Genomic DNA, 24,570 nt, shown 5'->3' on the forward strand with positions numbered 1-24,570 from the left:
TCTTATGTTCTATTCCTTCCTGTTAATAAATTACTATAGTACAATACACAATTCCATGGGGACCATGCTACCATAGTTCCTTATAGCACAAAATCAGGTGGCATTCCTATTTCCAGACAGGCACTGCTCTCCTTCTCTACCACATTTACCCACCATGTTTAATATGGTAAACTTTGGTTTTTGTCCTGGTTTCCTGGCACAGAACTTCAAAAACCCCTTACATTTTCTGAATGACAGACATGTCTTTGTTATGCTAATGAGGCTCCTTTTGGTGGGCCTCTTGAAAGCTTCAGGATGGGGACTGGTGACCAGAGAGACCAAACACATGATTAAAGGTTTGGGACATCTCAGATGGCTGACCTCCAAGGAGGGAGGAGAGGCTAGAGATGGAGTTCAACCAAGTAGCCAATAATTTACCAATCATACCTATTTAATGAAACTGCAATCAAAACTCTGAGAAAGGAAGTTCCATGGCTTCCTAGTTGGTTAATATATCAACATATAAGGAGGGTGATATGTACTGACGCCATGAGTAGAAGGCACAGAAGCTCTGCATCCTAGACCATACTCTATGTGTATCCCTTTACATAAAACTCTAATCATAAGTATATGATCACTTTCCTGAGATCTGTTAGTCATTTCAGTGATTTATCAAACCTGATGGGGTCATGGGAATCACAAAATTTGTAGCCAGTTGGTCAGAAGAGTAGGTGACCTAGGCATACCCTGAGAATTGGGGCTGGTGTCTAAAGTGAGGGAAGTCTCATGGACCTCACTTTTAACCTATGGAGTCTATGCCAATTCCAAGTAGTTAATGTCAGAACTGAATTGCCATATATTCAGTTGGTGTTGGAACAGCTGGAGGTGAAACAGAGTAAATGGGAGTATTTAATAAGATTAAACTTCTAATAAGTTCTAAAGGAAAATGACTTGAATAAAAAATGATAGAAATGTAGACTTATAAAAGCAAAAACTAGTTCACATGTATTCTTTCTAAAATATTACATAAATAATGAATCAAATAATTAAGTGGATTACATTTCACAATTTGTATGACTAAGAACTTGGAAGATTTTCAAATTATAAAAAAGATAAATGTCTCTTCTATCAATGGAAAAAGAAGAGAAACAGTTTCTTTTACATGAGATAAATATAACCCCAAATATGCTATGGCTGGACTTCACTTAATTGATGAAGTATGAGAGAAAAGAACACATTTGAACATAAATGTGACACTTCATATAGTCTCACTGGTGCCACGTAGGATTAGTAACATGAGAGTATGTTTCTTTTTCTAAGGTAATCACACACACACACACACTCCACTTGATATTCTAGTTAATAATATGTGTATGATCATAATATAAATGCAGCTTATTGGTGGCTTCCAATTTTTAGGATTAATCAATACACATGCAGTGTTCAATGTAGTGGCATGTTAGAGTTTCTTATATATCTTATTACAAAAACTAACTCACAGTGTCAACACCAGAGATTCTGATTTAATTTGTCTCGAGCGAAGCCTGACATTAACTTCTTTTTTAACATCCCCAGGTCTTTTTTAAATATCTGGCTAATTAACATGCAGCTAAGGTTCAGAACTACTGAAATATCACAGGAAACTTACTTGTAGCTACAGAACAAAAATGTAAAAGTTATAAACCCCGAAGAAGGAATGAAAAGCAGTAGCACAGCTGACAAAGGCATGGGTTAGCAGTAGAGAAAGTGATGGACAGAACATAAGTTCAGTAGTGTACTCATCATGGTAAGAGTCAATAATGTAAATTTAAAGTAGATACAGAAATGGAAGTTGAAGTATATTATTTAGAGTTGTAAGTATAATCACTAGAAGTTTTGAAAAACGAGTGAGATGGTTAATCTGATGTATCTACTTGACTAGGTCACCCAGTGCTCACATACTTCGTCAAACAACCTGGATGTTTCTGTGAGGGTATATTTGGAAGAGGGTAATACATGAATCAGTAGACTGAGTGAAGTTGATTGCTCTCCCTAATATGGGTGGCCATTGTCCAATCCATTGAAAGTCTGAATGTAACAAAAAGGCAAAGTAAGAGGGAACTCCATCTGCCTGACTGCCTTGAGCTAAGACATTGGTCTTCTCCTGCCTTCAAACTTAGTCTGAAACATTGGCTCTTCTTGGTCTCAAGCCTGCTGGCATTTGGACTGGAACTCTATCATTGGCTCTGCTGGGTCTTCAGCTTGCCAACTGCAGTTATGACTTCTCAGCCTCTACAATCATGTGAGTCAATTCCTGATTGTCTGACTATTTGTCTGTCTGTCTATGTATCCTGTCTCTGGAGAACCATGACTAATACAATGGGCTAATTAAGAAACTCTGTAAGTAATAGGTTGGTAAAAGAGGTGGGAGGTAGAATAAGTGCCTAGAATTAATTAATCAAGAAATATAGGTATAGGCACTTCAGAATTATGTTTGTATTCAACAGAAAAGCTTAATAGGTAATAAAAACATGGCCACCCTGGAAAATAATCCTGGGTAGGTGTGGGATGGAGGTAAATTTCATTTTACACCTTCTGTAATTGTTTTTAAATAAGGTACATATGCTTCATTTAAAATTATTTTATTAAAACAGTCTTTCCTAGAGCTGCTATCTAATTTTACAATTAGAGGTCATTTGAAAATTCTGTAATATAAAATAGGGAAAAAGATGTAAAGTCATGCAATATATATATATTTTAGATTGAGTCTCACTCTGTCACCAGGCTGGAGTGCAGGGGTGCCATCTTGGCTCGCTGCAATCTCTGCCTCCCAGGTTCAAGCGATTCTCCTGCCTCAACCTCCCGAGTAGCTGGGACTACAGGCACCTGCCACCACACCCAGCTAAATTTTGTATTTTTAGTAGCATGTTGGCCAGGATGGTCTCAATCTCTTGACCTCATGATCTGCCTGCCTCAGCCTCCCACAGTGCTGGGATGACAGGTATGAGCCACTACGCCTGGCTGTCATGCACAATACTATATCAACCTTTTCTTTTGATAGCAAGGATCAGAGTTTAACTATCACCTGCTTCTCTTTAATTCACCAAGTTATTATGGCACTCAGTTATTTAATTAACCTGTACCAAGAAATATATACTATAATTATTTTATAATATTTGTTCTAACTTATTTTAGAAAAGCTATGTAAATACTAGATAGGCTCAATAAGTAAGACAGCAGCATATTTTACTCAAGATTTTCATAAAGGGGTTGCTAAAAAATCAGTACTCCTTCATTTGTCTATTTGTTTATATAAAATTCCTATAAGTCAAATATAAACTTCTTTCTAGAATAAGATTGCACATTGTTCACTGTTTCTCTATTAGTTATTATAGCTGGAAAATACTACTTGTCTATAAGAGAAAGAGCATTTTTTAAAATGTTGTACCTTTGAGGTGACAAGTACTTCAGAGTACTGAAAACTTAGTATATCCTCAATTGATATAGATTGAAGTCTTTTCAAAGCAGACAATTCCTAAGGCTATTATAGAAAGTTCACATCTGAAATGACATAAATCTTAATGTAATTTTTAAAGTACTGCCTTTGCTGGTCATTATTTTTATCGTTAATAATAGTAATTTACAGTTGCACAGAGTATTATAAAATGTTCACAAAGAACTTTCAAATATATTATCTTAGATACTCTCACAAATAACTTACAAAATTTATGCTACATTTTCATTTTAGAAATAATAAAACGGAGATTTTGCACAACAATTTTCTAGAATCTATAGGTTTTAATGAGAATTAAACAGAATTAATATAATTCTAAGCCAGTTTTTCTGCCTCCCACGCCATCACCTATTCCAGCCCACACTTCTCTTCCTTCCTTCTTGGCTTGAAAGAAATAATTTATTTTGCAACTCATTGCAACAATGGTGTACAGACCATTGAGTTGTTTAACCAAAGGAAGATAATACCATGTTATCTATTCTCATTAAGCATTTAAAATGTAGCAGTTGTATCCATCTCAGAATGATATGAAAAGGCAAAGTGACAACCTAACCTTCTATTTGTACAGGAATATTCAACTTTCTTAGATTGAATGTAAGGTAATTTGCCGTACATCAATTAGAAATACATTTCAGTGCAACAAATATTAATTTTTAATTGCTGAGAATAAACAAAACATCCAGCTAAGTGTGTTTTGTGGAGGATTGTCCTGTGCTTCTTAGTACCTCACCTATAAAAGTTGAAGCATCCAGTGGTTGGGTGATGACAATTTCAAGGTTGAATTGCAAAATGAGCATTGAAACTAATTTCAGCTGCAATGGTTGTGACAGCCAAAGCTTTTATTTTCAGGAGCCAAAATTTAAGTAAGTTAAATTCTAGAATCTTCCCTTTAAATATCGAGAACTAGAGGCTGGCAACCCAAGAGAAGAGCATTTTTCAAATAATATAGATTGAGAAAGATACCAGATACAAATATTTGCTGCTTCATTTATCCTGTGAGGAGGTTAAAAAGCTCTTTCCAGGATGAGTAGGGAGCAAAATTGGTGGGAAGAAGGTGGTCGAGAAAGAGAGGGAAGCAAGAAGATTGTGATTTGTGATGTGAGTGTGAGGCCTTTTTCTCTTCCTTCTTCTTGGACTCAAAACCTCAAGATGGTGGTAGGACAGAAAATAAAACACAAATTTTAGAGGTAGAGGTGGCTTCCTCTCAACTGTTCCTTTATGGGAAGCACCTTCAATAAGAGCCAAAATGGAAGTATGGTCAACACAAGCTGATGAATGGGCTCCTAAGAGGAGATAACTAGCCACAAGTTAAACCAGCAGCTGAGACAACAGCACAGCCTATCTGGAAGAAGAGAGACAATTTATAAGCCTCACCTGCCCCTTGGGAGAAAGAAGAGAGGAAAGAATCCTGAATTCAAATACCTACATAAAATATTCAGTATTATGGTGTTTTTAAAAATATCTATTTGTCTCAGCCATCAGGAATAATAATACTAAGTGATTCAACAGCACAATGAATTGAGTTATAGAAAATAAGGAAAATTGCATTTCTATACACTGTGAGTAGAAACAAACCATGTGACTTTATAAATGGAAGATACAGTAAAATAAGTTGAGGTAGATAGCTAAGGAAAAGGCTGAGGAGGAAAGTTACTATTAAAAAGTGTTTTCTAAAGAGTATGGAACATCAAATCCAGAATTTAAATACGAAGGAGCTGAAAGTCTCTATGTGGGCCAGGTACGGGTGGTTCAGGCTTGTAATCTCAACACTTTGGGAGGCAAAGGCAGGCAGATTAATTGAGCCCAGGAGTTCGAGACAAGCCTGAGCAACATGGTGAAACCCTGTCACTACAGAAAATACAAAAATTAGTGGGATGTGGTGGGTGGTGCCTGTGGTCCCATTTACTCTGGAGGCTAAGGTGAGAGGGTGGCTTGAGCCAGGGAGGCAGAGGTTGCAGTGAGCCGAGATTGTACCACTGCACTCCAGCCTGGGGAATAGAGTGAGACCCTGTCTCAAACAAAACAAACAAACAAACAAACAAACAAACAAACAAACCCACAGAAATCTCTGTGTGTATAAGCCAGTAAATAGCAATGTTAAGTTTCCAGTTGCGGCTCGTAATTTCTTGCTAGAAATCAAGAATTGTTATACTCTCATGTCTTTGTGAAATAAGCTGTGTTATAACATTAACTTGGTAATTCCTATTTTTTTTTTTATTTTACTTTAAGTTCTGGGATACATGTGCAGAATGTACAGGTTTGTTACATAGGTATACACGTGCCATGGTGGTTTGCTGTACCCATCAACTCGTCATCTACATTAGGTATTTCTCCTAATGCTTTCCCTCCCTTAGCCTCCCACCCCTTGACCAGCCACAGTGTGTGATGTTCCCCTTCCTGTGTCCATGTGTACTCATTGTTCAGCTCTCACTTATGAGTGAGAACATGCAGTGTTTGGTTTTTGGGTAATTTCTATATAAAAACAATGGTTTTCTAGTTTAATAGTAATGTTTTTCATTTTAAAACTTTTCATTCTCAGAATGTTTCTCTCTGAGTTTAAGAGCAGAGAGATCAACTTGGGTAAAAACTTAGAAAGTACCTATATCTCTAGTGTTGTCTCCTATTTTTCTTCCTTTAGCTCATTTAAGAAGAGCCACACTTAAAGTTGCAGTTCTGTGAAGAGACTCCTGCCTTTAAAGCCCTCGCATAGCTGTTCCTTCAGCCTGGAATGGATCCTAACCTCCCTCACCTCTTGCAAGTCCTTGCCCAGACCATGCTTTGTCCATGAAGCCTACTCACCACTCCATTTAATACAGTGACCCAACCACCCACCTGGCACTGCCATTCCCTCACCCTGCTCTACTTGCCTGCTTTCAACACTGTTCATCACCTTCTACATACTATGTAATTGAACTATTCATTAGGCTACCCATGCTGAATACAAGTTCCAGATGGGCAGGATTCTTTGTGTTTTTATTCACTGATACATCTGGAGCACTGGAACAGCAATTTGCACTTAAGTAGGAGCTCAATAAATACATATTGGATGAATGAATGTCAACATTTCACATCCAGCCTCAAATACTTCTTACCTATCATTTCATCTACTGATACTCTCCTTTCATATAAGAAAGAGCTGTTCTCTCAAGTTCTGAAGATCCAAGCATCCATCTTGCAGTAACTGTCCTAACTTCTAGACTTATTATTTCACACCCCTGAGCCCCCATTTCAGATCATAAGTTCTAACAGTCTGTGCTTTCCATCCCAATCCATATTGTGTTTTTCCTTAAGAAAGTGCATTTGTGCATTAGTCTCCATTATCCTATTGCATCACTTGCACAAACACTGAGCACTGATCAAAAATTAATGAAATTCCCCAAGATCCCCAGACTGTCTTGCCCATTTTTGTTTCACACCTTTTAAAACTCTGATGTCCCCTGCTCCAACCTTGGTCTCTTGGTGGTCCATCCACAGTAATCAATTCTCTTTGATCTGCACCCTCTGGATGATGGGTTTGTCCCCTTCACCCAACTGTTTGCACAGCTCAGAGAGGCCCCTTCATCCTTTATTTTATAGGGAGCAGTCTGCAAGATGTATGTTCATAATCCAACATCAACAGGGGTTATCCATAACCCCATCTCTGTTCCTAGAAACTCTAAAATCAATTTCTTTCACGGACTCTAATACTACCAACTAATAAACGATATATTCATGACTAAAGGAATTTATTTTGCTTAGTTTGCAGCCATGAGGCAAGTTAAAAAAAATAATTTTAAGAAAGTAATTGTCTTTAAAATGTTACTAAACTTAAAATTTTAATGCTTTAAATCTTGACTTCTAGAAGACATTTTTACTTCAACCTAAGAACTCTATGCTCATTTTCTCTTGTCCTATAACCATTGATGACTATGAGTTATTTTAAAAATCTAAATTCCAACTTTTCACGTACTTAAATGTAGTCTCCATTCCCACTTTTTGTCTATGCCCTCAGTAATTTCACTTCTGAGGACCTTTCCTCTCTGGTCCCATCTTTCAGCTGCATAATAATCCTTCTAAGTTTTCTTGACCCCATGCTGCAGAGTTTCATCATGATCATTTCAATTTTACAACTACTCTTCAGCTACTTCTGATGGCAGAAAAGTAATTTTTTTCACAAGAAGGAAAGATATCAGATATCTACATTAAGGTGCAGTGCATATAAAAAGTGTTTTTTTATTTAAGGAAATGTCTGAAATGGCCTTGAATATAAGAACATAAATTATATCAGGGCAGCACACTTTATAGAGTCTGTAATATGAATCTGTTAAATGAATCAAATCATATATGTATATACTATAGTATATATTTGCCCTCACTCTACACAGATATTTGTACACATACACTAAGAGGAAATAAGGAGAGAAAAAAGGGGCAGGAGACCTAGGTTACATTCTTCATTAAAACATGATATCCTCATGCTATACATGGTGAATAATTTTTTAAAAATGAATGAGTATGATGAGGGAAGAGCAGGGCTTTGGAGTTGTAATTTATTTTTGAGACAGAAGGATAATTGTGCTCTCGAGCCCTGTAAATCTCGGTCTTAGTTGAGTTACAGGCAAGTATTGACAGGACAAACTGAATAGTTGAATTCACACAGTATAAATGATAAGAAAGACATTTGAATAAGGAACTATTAAGTTCAAAGATTTGAGAAAACTAACATGGCAGTGTGCTGGCTCAAACATACAATCAAACCCATGAGCTTCTACAAAACACAATTCCTTGGTTGTTACTTGACTATTTTTCATACTGATAGATGTTTTGCCCTTGGGGTGTACTACTTTGCACATAAAGAATGATTCTGCTTTGTTCCCATTAGTTTGAAAGACAAGACAGTGACACTGCGCTGAACAGAGTCCAGTGTGCACACTGTTTTCAGAACAAACCCACTTTCAAAAGGCCTATTCTGATGATAAAGAAACAGATGATTTTTTTGTGTGTCTGAATTTGTGATCCCGGCAGTATGAGGGGAAAGACATCGAATGTGTCCCCTGAATAACAATGAAGTATTGGAAAGCAATGACATTCTAATCACTGCTTCAAATGTCAGTGCAAGGATGCTATGGGTAGCAGTCCCAGTACATAAGTTAACGGCTTTACTGTAAAACCACAAGGGAGCAATTAATGGGAAGCTGTTACTAACCTTCATGCATTCCATTGCTCAAGTGTCTAGAGAAAAGGTCTAATTATAGTTCTAACCTTTCCCAATGGGCCATGAATGACTCTCCAAATACAGGATGTTGTGTAAGAAAAACTATGATGAAGACATAGAACTGACATATAATTGAATTTCCTAATACGATGCACCCACAGCAGAACAACAAACAACAAATCATGTTGGTAACTTGATTTTCATCAATTTCTCATTAAAACAAAAATATTAAACTCCGTGAAAATGTATATGATTAGGGAAAATAGATCAGTCAAATATGTAAAACTTCATGTGTATGATATAGTAGACATAGCATCAGGAATACACTATATTTTAACAAAAAAGCTATTTGGAAACCAAGTACTGTATTTGAAGGAAGAACTAGGATCAATATGGAATGTGAGACTTAGTGTTCCATTAAGCAATATGATTAAAGGGAACCTGGTTTACAAAGTAGTTTTGTTTCACGGAAAGTTCAATAATCAGAAAAAACAAGAAAATATTTGCTTATAACAAAGAAAAAGTAAAAACTGTACTATCAGCCAGGCGTGGTGGCCTATACCCGTAAGTGTAGCACTTTGGGAGGCCAAAGTGGGAGAATTGCTTGAGTCCAGGAATTCAAGATCAGCCTGCACAAAAGAACGAGACCCTATCTCTAAAGAAAATTTAAAAATTAGCCAGCTGTGGTGGCACTTGCCTGTAGTCCCAGCTACTCGGGAGGCTGAGACAGGAGGATCACTTGACCCTGGAAGGTTGAGGCTGCAGCGAGCTGTGATCATGCAACTGCACTCTAGCCTGGGCAACAGAGTGAGACCCTGTCTCAAAAAAATAAATAAAATGCGATATCACTTTTTGTTAGCCACACATATCAAAATGATGACATAGGGAAGATTTTTTTTTTTTTTTTTTTTTTGATGGGGTTTTGCTTTGTCACCCAGGCTGGAGTGCTGGATCAGAATTATAGCACTCTCCTGCCTTGAATTCTGGGGCTCAAGCCATCCTCCTGCCTCACCCTCCCAAGTAGCTGGGACTACAGGCACACCATGACACCCGACTAATTTTTTAATTTTTTGTAGAGATGGGTCTTGGCATCTTCCCCAGGCTGGCGGTCTTGAACTCCTGGGCTCAAGCAATCCTCCCGCCTAGGCCTCTCAAAGTTCTGGGATTACAGGCATGAGCCACTATGTCAAGCCAAGATAGCTCTTGCAGGGTGGAAATAGATATCAATATAAAGTCAAGAAACCCTGTTCATTTAAAAATATTGAGTTCTTTGTGCAAGGCAACTATATTGAGAAAGATAACAAACTCACTACCTTCAAGAGACATACAATGTATGTAGAGATTTAAGACAATACTAAGTAAACGTATAAAGCAAAGATGTAGTGGGAACTGTATGAGTCGCTGGTAAATCAAACGATACCAAGAGGAAGTTCTGTGAGTTCAGAAGAGACTATAGCTCCACAAGAGTTACAGTCAGATGATCTGAGAGGCTTCCTGGAGAAACTGAGGATACATGGCTTTGTTGGGTATTTAGTGAGGGAGAAGCTATTACTGGGCATTCCTTACTTGTTATTTTCCTTGAATAGTAGAAGGAATAATTATTAACTCCTCATTTCACTCAAAGAAAAATCTATAGACTTTACAGCCACCTAAAATGCCTGAATAATCGATGCCTCTCTTCCTTTCTCCCTCCTCTCCTTCTTCCCTCTCCTAGTCTCCCCTTTTACTACTTTCATCTTTGCTCACTCTGCTTCAGTCACATTGGCCTCAACTGCAAACACTCCAGACACTCCCACCACACTGTCTTAGGACATTTGCACAGGCTCTTCATTCTGCCTGACCTGCTCTTCAATCAGACATATGCATGGCCACTCCCTGCACCTTCCCAGTACAACATTCCATAGCCATTCTCTTTAAAGTTGCATCCAGTGTGCTCACAACTCCCCTGTTCTAATGTTTCTTTCCATAGCACATATTGCCTTCTAATGTGTGTGTGTGTGTAGACTTTAATTATTCTTAATTTTTTTTTTCTCACTTTTTACAATGATATAAGCTTCACGTGGACTAAAATCTTTGTTTTGCTCCTTAATGTATCTCAAATCCCTGGAACCATTTCTGGCACAGAATAAGTACTTATTATGGAATTGAAAATTTGAAAGAAGAGTTTTTAATAAATACATTTTAAATTGTAGGTCCAAGTTCATAAAAATTAATTAATACTATATTTTCCCAACTTAGGAAAAATCTATTTTCTCTTTTTCATATGGATAATACGGAGCCATCATTACCCATTTTTAAATTTGCTTTCAAACATATTTAATTTCAATCTCTTTCTTTTTTCCTTCTGAAAAGTGTTAGCATAATTGTGGTTATTTTAATATGTATTTTGGCAAAAGGCTGACAGGAAATGGCACATGGGTAAATATTTGCAAATGCTTTTTCTGTTTTACTTTAAATTCTTCAAGTCACTTTCAAAAATGTAAACCATGTCTGAAAATTTGGGAATAAGAGTGCTTTGAGAACAATTTGAAAAATATGACAACACAAATCTTTTCTGAATTCTTCATTAACTGTTAAAAATGCAATTACATGAAAAGAGTAGTATTACATCTGTATCATCAATGTAGTTTTAGTAAATTTTATTTACATTTTAATAACAAATTTATAGTAACTTTAGTTTGTAAACAACTTAGGCAGAAATAAACTTTTTGATTTTTTCCTCTTTTAGATTATATATACATATATTATATATATTATATTATATATATATACACACACACACATGCATATACATACATGTTTTTTGTTTCTTTGTTTCATGAATGTCTGCTGTACTTTACCCAAGAGGAACCTATCTGATATGTAATATAATAATTATGGGCTATATCCATTAAACCAAGTGGCACTGTGGTTAAATACTGAGGAAACAAAATTTCAAATGTGAAATGTAGGGATTCAACTGTTTCACCAATGTAAGACAACAATGAATAATGTTATAATGCTTTTTGCTTCAACTATTTAAGACATTGTCTAAATGGCTTTAATCAATAAACTCTTGTTAAGTAAGTAAATGAAAGCTGTTTCATTTATATAAAGTGCTTTTATGAAGATAGTTAGTTCACTTGCCTTTTATATCAGAAAATGGAAATAAATTTTATCAAGAAGTTAGACTCAATTCATATTTTTATTAATTTTTTAAAATATTTACTGATCACCTATTATGTTTCAGATGATTTGTTGTAGATAAGATCGTTAAAGTAGGCTGAACAAGTAGTAAGAATACCAGAAAAGAGATTGAGCTTTATGTAACCATATTTTTAATGGTAAACCAAGGTACTATGTGTAAATAGAAATATCAAACAATATTCTATATCCTTCAGAATCTCACAATCCATTCAAAGGTATAAAATTTAAAAACAAATGATTATAATTCAAGGCAATAGCAATAATGTAGAAAGAAGAAATGAAGACTTTCACTGAGTAAAACACAAGCTTATCTGTGTCGTTCAGTATGTGGTTCTGTCCTGTTCCATTGATCTATATGATGTTTATCCTTATACCAATAACACATTATTTTGATCAGTTCTACAACTTGATTTTCCTTTTTCAAAATTACTTTGACCATTCTAGGTCTTCTCAATTTCCACATAAATTTTAAAATCATTGCCAATTTCTACAAGAAAAAAACTTGCTGGAATTCTGATTGTGATTTTGATAGATACTTAGAACAATTTGAAGGAAATTGACAAAAAATAATATTGGGTACCAACCCATGAATTCTCCATTTATTTAGATCTTATTTCTTTCAACAATGTTTTGTAACTTGCAGTGTACAGGCTTTGCACAAATTGTGTCCTAAATATATTCCCAACTACTTCATATTTTCAATGCTATTGCAAATGGTATTTTAAAAATTTCAATGCTTTATTGTTAGTTGGTAGTATTAATATAATGAGGTACAACTGATTTTCTAAATATATATTGCTATTGTATCCTTGCAATTTTGTAAATTCCATTCTTAGTTCTGATAGAATTTTTGTAGATTCTTTGACATTTTCTATATGTTGTGTAGAATTAGTATTATTTTTTCCTTAAGTGATTGGTAGAATTCACCAATGAAGTTATTTGGGCCTGAAGTTTGTTAGAGAAAAGCTTTTGACTACAAATTTAGTTTTCTTTATAGATAGAGAACTATTTGTTTTTTCTATTTCTTACTGTGTGGCATTAATACTTTTTACTTTTCAACAAGTTTTCCTTTACATACATGTTGTCAAATGTATAGGTATACATTTTATAATAATATTATCATTTTAATATCTGTAGGATCTATAGTGATGTCCTCTCATTTATTCCTGATGTTGATAATTTGTGTCTTCCCTACCTTAGTTGATCTCCAAATAATATCACATTTCTTTAAATAAGAACGCAATGGTGTCTTTTCATTTTGATCCTTTCATCTTTTGTGTTTATACATTTTAATTCCATATGTGTTTAAATCCTGCTATTTTTAGTTTAGCCAGCCAATTATCTTTTAAAGCAATTTTTAAAAATTTAAAAATCTTTATATTTAGATGTACTTTTACCATTCTAGATGCTCTTTGTTTATTTGTATAGATCTAAAATTTGTCTATATATTTCCTCTTCCTGAATAATTTCTTTTAACATACCTTGTAGTACATGTCTGCTAATGATGAATTCTCTCAGTTTTTGTTTGTCTTAAAATGTTTTTTTTTTATTTTTCTTCCCTTTTGAAATATATTTTTGCTCAACATAGAATTCTGAGAAAATAGTTTTTTGTTCGTTTGTTTGTTATATTACCTTAAAGATATTGCACAGTTGTTTTCTGCCATGTAAAGACTGTGATGATAAATCTGCCCTCAGGTTTTGGGTTTCTTTTATTTGACATATCTTTTCTCAGCTGGCTACCTTCAGAATTATCTCTTTATCTTTAGTTTTCAGCACTGTATTAGTTTTCTAGGGTTGCCACCACAAAATATACCACAGACTAGGAGGCTTAACTACAGAAATTTATTAGCTTACAGTTATGGAAGCTAGAAGTACGAGATCAAGGTGTCAATAGAGTTGGTTCCTCTGAAGACCTCAATGGAAAGATCTGTTCTAGGCCTCACTCCTTCCTTGCAGATGGCCATCTTCCTCTGTGACTTCACATCATCTTCCTTCTGTACCTCTGTATCAGTGTTTTTTATTGTTTGTTTGTTTGTTTGTTTGTTTGTTTCCTTATAAGGAGATCAATCATATTCAATTGGTGCACACTCTAATGACCACACCTTAACTACATCTAAAGACCCTACTTCCAAGGATATAGATGCATTCTGAGGTACTGGAGTTAGGACTTCAGCACATACATTTTGTGGAGGATATAATTCAGCCCATAATAAGAATTCTGATGACGATATGCCTAGGTACGTTCTTCTCTAAGCTTCTTGATTCTGTGATTCATTATCTTGCATTAAATTTAGTGAATTGCTGGCTATTTTCTAATATTTCTACTGCCCTAATTTCTCTTTTCTCCTTCAGTGATTCCACTTTCTTCTGTGTGAGATCACTGTGTATTTTTCCAACACCTTTTGGATGCTTCTTCTTCTGTTTTTTCCCCTTTTGTTTCACTTTGGATACTTTCTATCAACGTATTTCAGTTTACTGATGTTTCCCCTCTTCTGTGTTCAGTCTGCTGATAAGCCCATTAAAGGACTTCTTCATCTCTGACAGCACAGTTTTTATTTCTAACATTTCTACTTGACAAATATAGTTTGTCTCTGGTCACCCAATTTTCTCAGACTCAGCCTTTAACTATGCATCAGAATTTCAACTGTTTGCTCTGATTTTCACATGTATATAACTGTCCCCTCTTCCTCCTTGTTCTGCCAAAGGCTAAAGAGTCTATGTGTGCTACTCCTCTCCAAGGAATCTAACAGAATTTGGGTCATCTAGTTTCCTTTCAGCTTCAACTCTATAGTTACTCAAAGGAGTGATGATATTAAACATTATCTAGCTTTTTACTCAGTGTTAGGAAGGAAATTACATTCTCTGTGGCTCCTACTTCTATCCTAAATAGAAGTGAACTCATTGTACACAGGTTTGAAAGGAACACTGGAAAATCGTAATTCACCCAGAAAAGAAGATGGAACAATAGGGATTCTTGGACTTTCCTCTAGTTCCACTTCAACTCCCAGGTTGTGTCACAAAACTAGCCTCCATATTGGTCTCTAATTTCTACTTTTACCCCAATCTACTTGGCAAATACAAGTTGAAATAATTTCTTTTTAAAAACTTACATATTTTTCCCTTGCATTGCTTGAAATTCCTCAGTTGTCTCTTATTGAACATCAGATAAAATATGAAAAAATTATAACCATGGTCTACATAACCTTGCCTCAACTTTTCATGTGCATGTTTTAATCTCCCCTTTTGTAATTTTCCTTTCATAGTTTCCTTCTGTGTTTGGCTTATCTTGGGCTATTTCCTACCTTAGACTCTCTCTTTATGCTTTGTCTTTCCTCTAATACAGTAAGTCCAACTACCTAATCATATATTCCCAACACACCCAACACACACACACACACACACACACACATATACACACCATAGAAATAGAGACTTCTTGTGACTTGTTCCTTCTCATTTCACCTCATCTCATTCTTCACATCTCAGTCAAAAGCCAGAGAAGCCCTTTTTGACCATCTTTTCTCTCTGGTAACATTATTCTCCATAAATGTATATTGTTTCTTCATTACATTTACCAAAATACACAGACAGTCTCTGAAGTACAGTAGTTTCACTTATAATTTTTCGACTTATAATGGGTTTATCAGGATGTAACGTCATCAAAAGTCAATCATATATATTTTTAAAACGGTGAATAGGGAAGCAGGACTATATTGCAGCTGCCACTCGGATGGACAGAGCAGTGTGTGGAGACTCACATCATAAACTTTTGCTCCAAGTACTACTGCAGGAGTCTAACAGGAAAGCTGAGATAATCCAAAGACCATTTGAAGGAAGTGATTGCTCCTGCAAGACCCAGGAGACAGCCCAAATAGTTGAGTGGCCAAACTGTGAAAGTGGGAAAGGGGGATTGTCCTCCCATGAACACATACCCTCTCTGGGGGATCTGAAGGACCAGATTACAGAAGAAGGATTTGACTTTACCTGGAACTGAGACAATTTAGAGAGCTGAGCAAAATACGATAATAGAGGAAGCAGCAGAAAAAGCCCTGTGTGCCCTTTGGGTCTCCAGGGAAGCCATTTCTGCCTTGTCTCACAGGGGTTCTTGGGGAGGGTTACCAGAGGAACTAGGAAAAGATCACAGGGAGAAGGAAACCTCCAGCTGAACTCTGTAACAATTCCAACCAAATATGAAGTTTCCTGGCCAGAACTCGGGGGAGGGGATGAATCTAGTGTGTAGACTTGACAAGTGAGAAGGTGCAAAAGCATTCCTTACTTCCTCAGCTGGGAGGCTGGTAGCCTGGGGCAAGTTCTACACCCTGCTGGCTTACTGCCTGAAAACAAGCTTGGTGCTGTTGTGGTTAGGGGTGCAGTGTGGGAGTGAGAGCAGCCTTTTGGGTTACATGAGAGCTGGGTGAGGCCTGTAACTGCTGGCTTCCCTCCACTTCCCTGACAACCTGCATGAAACAGCAGAGGCAGCCATAGCTCTCCTGAAAACATAACTCTATAGACCTAGGAACTATACTGCCATCTCCCACAGCAGCTACCGCAAGCCCAAGGAGAATCTGAGCTCAGACACACCAAACCCTGCCCCAACCTGATAGTCCTTCCCTACTCACCCTCGTGACTGAAAACAAAGTTCATGTTCTCTTCGGAATTCTAGGGCCCCACCTACCACCTGAACTTCCCCTATAGTACCACAGTTGATGCTCTCTTGAAAGCACCACCTCCTGGCAGGAGGTCAACCAGCACAAAATTAGTGCATTAAACAACTACAACCAAGGACCCTTACAGAGTCCATTTCATCCCCTGCCACCTTCAGCAGAGCAGGTGCTGGTATCCACAGCTGAGAGACCTGAAGACAATTTACATCACAGGACTCTGTGCAGACACCCACCTGTACTAGCCTAGAGCCTGGTAGCCCTGTCGTGTGTCCAGAAGAGAAATAACAATCACTATAGTTTGGCTCTCAAGAAGCCACATCCCTAGGAAAAGGAAGCAAGTACTACATCAATGGAACACCCCATGGGACAAAAGAATCAACAGCAGCAAACTTGAGCCCCAGATTCTTCCTCTAATACAATCTACCCAAATGAGAAGGGACCAGAAAAGCAATTCTGGTAATATGACAAAACAAATTTCTTTAACACCCCCCAAAATCACACTAGCTCACCAGCAGTGGATCCAAACCAAGAAGAAATTATTGAATTGCCAGAAAAATAATTCAGAAAGGTCAATTATTAAGCTAATCAAGGAGGTACTAGAGAAAGGTGAAATCCAACTTCATGAAATAAAAAAAATAATACAGGATATGAATGGAAAAATTTTCAGTGAAATAGATAGCATAAATAAAAAATAATCACAACTTCAGGAAATAAAGGACACACTTAGAGAAATGCAAAATGTCCTGGGAAGTCTCAGCAATAGAATCAAACAAGCAGAAGAAAAAACTTCAGAGTTCAAAGACAAGGTTTTTGAAATAACCCACTCCAACAAAGACAAAGACAAAAGAATTTTAAAAAATGAATGAAACTTCTAAGTTTGGAATTATGTTAAACGAACCAAACCTAAGAATAATTGGTGTTCCCAAGGAAGAAGAGATATCTAAAAATTTGCAAAACATACTTAGGGGAATAATTGAGGAAAACTTTCCTGGCCTTTGCTAGAGATATAGACACCCAAATGCAAGAAGCTCAAAAAACACCTGAGAAACTCATTGCAAAAAGATAATCACCTAGGCACATAGTCATCAGGTTATCTAAAGTCAAGATGAAGGAAAGAATCTAGCCTATAAAGGGAAACCTATCAGATTAACAGCAGATTTCTCAGGAGAAGGGATTGGGGCTCTATCTTCAGCCTCCTTAAACAAAACAATTATCAGTCAATAATTTTGTATCCAGCAAAACTAAGCTTCATGAATGAAGGAAAACTACAGCGCTTTTCAGACAAACACTGAGAGAATTTACCACTACCAAGCCAGAAATACAAGAACTGCTAAAAGGAGCTCTAGATCTTGAAACAAATCCTGGAAACACATCAAAACAGAACCTCTTTAAAGCATTAATCTCACAGGACCTATAAAACAAGAATACAATAAATATATAAAAACCAAAGTATTCAGGAAACAAATACCATAATGAATGGAATAGTATATCACATCTCAATACTAATGTTGAATGTAAATAGTCTAAATGTTCCACTTCAAAGATACAGAATTGCAGAATGGATAAGAATTCACCAACCAAATGTATGCTGCCTTTGAGAACTCACCTAACATACAAGGACTCACATAAACTTAAGGTAAAGAGATGGAAAAGGACATTCCATGCAAATGGACAGCAAAAGTTAGCAGGAGTTGCTATCCTATATTAGACAAAACAAACTTCAAAGAAACAGTAGTTTAAAAAGACAAAGAGGAATATTATATAATGATAAAAGGCCTTGTCCAACGGGAAAATATCACAATTCTAAATACATATATGGACCTAACACTGGAGCTCCCAAATTTATAAAACAATTACTACTAGATCTAAGAAATGAGATAGACAGCAATACAATAATAGTGAGGGACTTCAATACTCCATTGACAGCACTAGACAGGTCATCAAGACAGAAAGTAAACAAAGAAACAATGAATTTAAACTACACCCTAGGACAAACTGACCTAACAGATATTTTCAGAACATTCTATCAAGCAACTTCAGAATACACATCTACTCATCAGCACACTGACCTTTCTAAAAGATAGAACATATGATAGGCCATAAAACAAGTATCAATAAATTTAAGAAAATGGAAATTATATCAAGTACTCTCTCAGTCCACAGTAAAGCGAAATTGGAAATCAACTCTAAAAAGAACCTTCAAAACCATGCAAATACATGGAAATTATATCACCTGCTCCTGAATGATCAGTGGGTCAACAATGAAATCAAGATGGAAATTTAAAAATTGAACTGAACAATAATAGTGACCCAACTATCAAAACCTCTGGGATACAGCAAAAGTGGTGCTAAGAGGAAAGTTCATAGCCTTAAATGCCTACATCAAAAAACCTGAAAGAGCACAAATAGACAATTTAAGGTCACACCTCAAGTAATTAGAGAAATAAGGACAAACCAAACCCAAACCCAGCAGAACAAGAGAAATAGCCAAGATCAGAGCAGAACTAAATGAAACTGAAACAAAAAATAACAAAAGATAAATTAAACAAAAACTGTTTTTTTAAAAAAGATAAATAAAATTGATAGACCATTAGCAAGATTAACCAAGGAAAAAAGACAGAAGAGCCAAATAATCTCAACTAGAAATGAAATAGGAGATATTACAGCTGATACAACAGAAATACAAAACATCATTCAAGGATACTATGAACACCTTTACACTCATAAACTAGAAAACCTAGAGGAGATAAATTAATTTCTGGAAATATACAACTCTCCTAGCTTAAATCAAGTAAAATTAGAAATCCTGAATAGACCAATAATAAGAAGTGAAATTGAAATAGTAATTAAAAACTTACCAAAAAAAAATGTCCAGAACTAGTTAGATACACAGCTGAATTCTATCAGACATTCAAAGAAGAATTGTACCAACCCTATTGACACATTTTCCACAGACAGAGAAACAGAGAATCCTCCCTAAATCATTCTATGAAGCCAATATCACCCTAATACCAAAACCAGGAAAAGACGTAACAAAAAAAGAAAACTATGCACAAATATCCCTGATGAACATAGATGCAAAAATCCTTAACAAATTACTAGCTAACTGAATCCAACAACATATCAAAAAGATAATCCACCATGATCAAGTGGGTTTCACATCAGGGATGCAGGGATGATTTAACATATGCAAGTCAATAAATGTGATACACACATAAAGAGAATTAAAAACAAAAATCACATGATCATCTCAATAGACGCAGAAAATGCATTTGACAATATCCAGCATTCCTTTGTTATTAAAACCTTCAGCAAAACCAGCATACAAGGGACATACCTCAGGAAAGACTTCTGGAGTGAGGTCAGCATTGACTGGAATTGGAAGAATGTTAACATTCGCTCCACAAGGCAGTGGGAATTGCTTGAAGGTGTGAAGCAGTATGACTTCCGTTTTCCAGGAACCAGATCCTTGCCGCTGAGTAGAGGCATTCAGAGTATAGCCCATGGTCTCTAGGGCTGAGCTGAGTGTAATTTGGGTCTGGAAGTCCTAGGGAGCTGCCAAAGGTGATATATATATATCACCATATATATCACCATATATCACCATATATATATCTCCATACAGATGAAATATGAGATATATGATGAAATATGAGATATATGAATATATGATATATATTTCATACATATATATGATAGAATACTACTCAGCCATAAAAAGGAAGAAATTAATGCCATTTGCTGCAACCTGGATGGGACTGGAGACTATTATTCTTAGTAAAGTAATTCAGGAATGGAAAACCAAACATTCTATGTTCTCACCCATAAGTGGGAGCTAAGCTATGAGGATGCAAAGGCATAAGAATGATACAATGGACTTTGGGGACGCAGGGGAAAGGTTGGGAGGTGGGTGAGGGATAAGAGACAACAAATTGGGTTCAGTGTATACTGCTTGGGTGATGCATGCACCAAAATCTCACAAGTCATCACTAAAGCACCTACTCATGTAAACAAATACCACCTGTTCCCCAAAAAACCTACAGAATTTTTTTTTTTTTTTTTTGAGACAGAGCCTTGCCCTGTTGTCCAGGCTGGAGTGCAAAGGTGCAATCTCAGCTCACTGCATACCCCACCTCCCAGGTTCAAATGATTCTCCTGCCTCAGTCTCCAAAGGAGCTGGGATTACAGGTGCCTGCCACCATGCCCAGCTAATTTTCGTTTTGTTAGTAGAGACGATGTTTCACCATGTAGTCCGGGCTGGTCTCAAGCTCCTGATCTTGTGATCTGCCCACCTCGGCCTCCCAAAGTGCTGGGATTATGGGCATGCACCACCACGCCCAGCCCAATTTTTTAAAAAATATGTATATTTGTATGGGGCTTTGCTTGCTTACGTTTTCATTCATTTATGGCCTTTTTCCTCCACTACACTGCAGTCTCCATAAGGACAGGGACCACTTACGTCTTGTTGAACAGAGCCTATGCTGCATCTAACACAGTGCTCAGCATACCACACATCCAACAAATATTTTTAAATGTATATGAAAAGTATGTTACCTGATCATGATATATAATTATAGCCAGTATCTTGTTGTACATCAATTATAATATAATGAATTATTAAATTATTACATATTATGCATATGTATTCAATACTTACTATAAAATATTTAGATTAACTATGTATGTATAAGTATAGAGGAGAATTTTAGACAAAGCTTCAACCTTTTGATGGAATACAATCTACAAAGGTAAACCCTCAGAATCCAGGTAAGCTGGCACTTAAATTACCTAAAGAATTTTCTAGCCATTTCTTAAAAATAGAAAATAGAAAATATTTATGTAAAGAAATACGCAGGTAAACATAATTTTCTGGGAAAAAATATCCAGGGATATAAATGAAAGTCAGTTTGCAACCTCCAATTTCATAAGAATCTATTCTTTGGGGACTGTTCAAATTCGTTTTGCAGAATCAAGTAGCTCAGTTATTTTGAGTAAGCGTATGTACCTCTAAGTGGTTATTCAAACTGAATTGCCTGAGTCTTTTAGAGTTTAGTGCTTACTAAATGTCATATATAACCAGAAAGAAATGGATAGTAAAATTGCAGAGACTTACCAAATTATTAACATTTTATTCTACTGGGAGCAAGAAAATAGTATCAAGTATATTTATATAAGGTAGAACTATGTCTCAAAATATATAAGTCATCTACATGCCTGAAGTATGCTCAGGGATATATTGAAAACTTGGTTTAGTTTCTGTTGACACATAAAATAGAAGATTAAAATAATATTGACTGACATCTAAACACAGTTCATTAACAAGTAGACCTATGCCCTAAAGGATCTTACCTCTGCAATTTATTCTTTGGCACCTTTTAAAATCTTCTAGTAAATAGAAATTTAAAATAAAACCCACATTAAAAACACCTTAGAACTTTACTTTCCCAGTAATGAAATGAATAAACATGTGAGATTTCACCCCCAAAGGATTTCTTTCTTCACAAAAAGCTGAGAGTGAAAAAATGCACTGACTCAGAAGACCTTCTGGAAAAGCCTAGCCTTGATGACCATATAACATAATATGAGGCACATCTTACCCACGACATAGTTTTGACTTAGCTATTGAAATTACATCATCAAAAATAATAATAACAATAAAATATTTAAGCGGTATCTGGAATACAATATTCTTAAAATTATTAGAAGTTTCAAACAGCAGATAAAAGACACTTTTTATAGTTAACTAATAATCATATACTATTCTTTTAAGTTTAAAAATACATCAACATCACAACTCAACAAAAACAGAACACAAACAACCCTATTTTAAAAATGAGCAAAGGACTTGAGAAGACATTTCTCCAAAGAAGATATACAAATGGCCAATAAGCACACAGAAAACATGCTCAACATGACTAATTATTAAGAAAGTGCAAATCAAAATGAGATGTCACACTGAGATAATATTTCACACCCATTAGAATGGTGATTTAAAAAAATACAGAAAATAACAAATATTGGCAAGGATATGAAGAAACTGGAACACTTGTGCACTACAGGTGGAAATGTAAAATGGTGTAGCCATTATGGAAAAGAGTATGGCAGTTCCTCAAAAAAATTAAAAATAGAATTATGATATACCCAACAATTTCTCTTTGGGTTATATATTCAAAATTTGAAAGCAAAATCTCAAATATGTTCATACATATACCCATGTTCATACAGCATTACTCATAATAACTGAAAGGTGGGAGTAACTTATTTATCAACAGATGGACAGATAAACAAAATGGAGTATATGCATACAAGGGCATACTATTTAGCCTTAAAAAGGAAGGAAATTCTGAAATATGCTATGATACTAATGAATCTTGAGAATATTACACTAAGTGAAGTAAGCCAGTCACGAAAGGACAAATGCTGTATTATTTCACTTATATAATCTACCTAGGGTGGTCATATTCATAGAAAGTGTTATGGTGGTTGCCATTTGTGAAGGGGGAGGAATAATGGAGAGTTATTGTTCAATGAATGCAGAGTTTCAGTTTTGCAAGATGAAAAAAGTTATGTGGCTGGACGGTGATGATGGTAGCACAATAATGGAATGTACTTAATGGCAGTTAACGTGCACTTTAAAGCGGTTAAAGGTTAAATGCATGTGTTTTTTATAACATAAAAATCAAAAAGAACAAAACACATACACACATATATATATACATTTTATATAAACTCTTCAACTTATCTAAATTTTAAGATGAAGAGTGTGTCTCTTTTACTCACCGTTCTATACGATTTTTAGCACACATTACACATGCAATAAATATTTGTCACTGAATTTGAAAACTGAGTGGGTCCCCATATGACACTTCTGAGAGAGCATTTGTCATCACTAGGACTTAAAACATGTTGACACTACTACATGCCCAGTCATTCACTACCATCAAGAGCTTTCAGAGACATAGCAATAGAACTTTCTGGTTCTATATTGCTGCTTCTCTATTTCAGGCAATTGCACACAAATCAAGAGAGACAATCAAAGGCTGTGACCCTGTGGTAACCTACATTTAGAACTACAATGAAGCCTGTCATGTCAGTATTCTCAAGTGAGCCATCCATAAATAGAACAGTTCTTTAGGGTGTCACACAGTAATCCTATCAGTTTAATTTTGTCACGACCTTCAGAAATCAAGTTACTAGTTACAAATGGGGGAGAAAAAAACTAAGAAGAAATGACAAAGAGAAGGACAAGATAATTATAAAAGAGAAGAAAAGTGTCAGCAAGGCAGAAAGGTAAAAAGGGAATGAAACTAACATTTAAAGAACATCTAAGTTTTGGGAGTATGCTAGGCATTTTTCTATATACCATCTCATTTAATCCTCACCAGGAACCCAGCCAATTATAACCAACATTTTTACTGATAAGAAAACCGATATTCATAAAGGGCAAAGAACAGCTCTTAGAGGACAGGTCCAGGAAATGGACACAAGTAATAATGATGTAAATTAGCATTCCTCCACAATTACGTAAACAGTCCCACTTCACAGGTCGTGGTCAGAGAAGTAAAAGGACTTTGCAGATTTAAAGAGGCTGTGGAAGAGGGATTTTTAATGAGGCACTCACTGTTTAAAAGCAATAAATGCCTTTCACTTGTACCTGTACTCAGTGACCATAATGATAACAATAACTGTACCCAGCAGACACATTTAGGCCTGCAGAAAGAGCAGCCCAAGCAGTCAGGATAATAACCTATAATCTCTGCCTATGTACAAGTGGAAACTATAGTCCAAGCCTTTTTGTAGAAACTGGGTTGTTATGGGGTAACTCAATCTTTAAACTTTTAAAGAAGTCCTTGAAATATGTATGATTATTCAATGATTCTGTTCACGGTAAGATTTCAGTTATTTTTCCATCTTTCATTCATTCCAAGTTTAGTTTGTCTCTCTTCTTCCTACTTCTCTTCCCACTCAATTCTCTGTACTTTTCTTTTATGGAAGTAATAACTTCTTTAACTTTATAGAACTCTAGCCACTTTTCCCTTACAGAGGAAGCAGCA

Source organism: Piliocolobus tephrosceles, chromosome 5 (assembly GCF_002776525.5).
Source record: "Piliocolobus tephrosceles isolate RC106 chromosome 5, ASM277652v3, whole genome shotgun sequence".
Classification (NCBI taxonomy): domain Eukaryota; kingdom Metazoa; phylum Chordata; class Mammalia; order Primates; family Cercopithecidae; genus Piliocolobus; species Piliocolobus tephrosceles.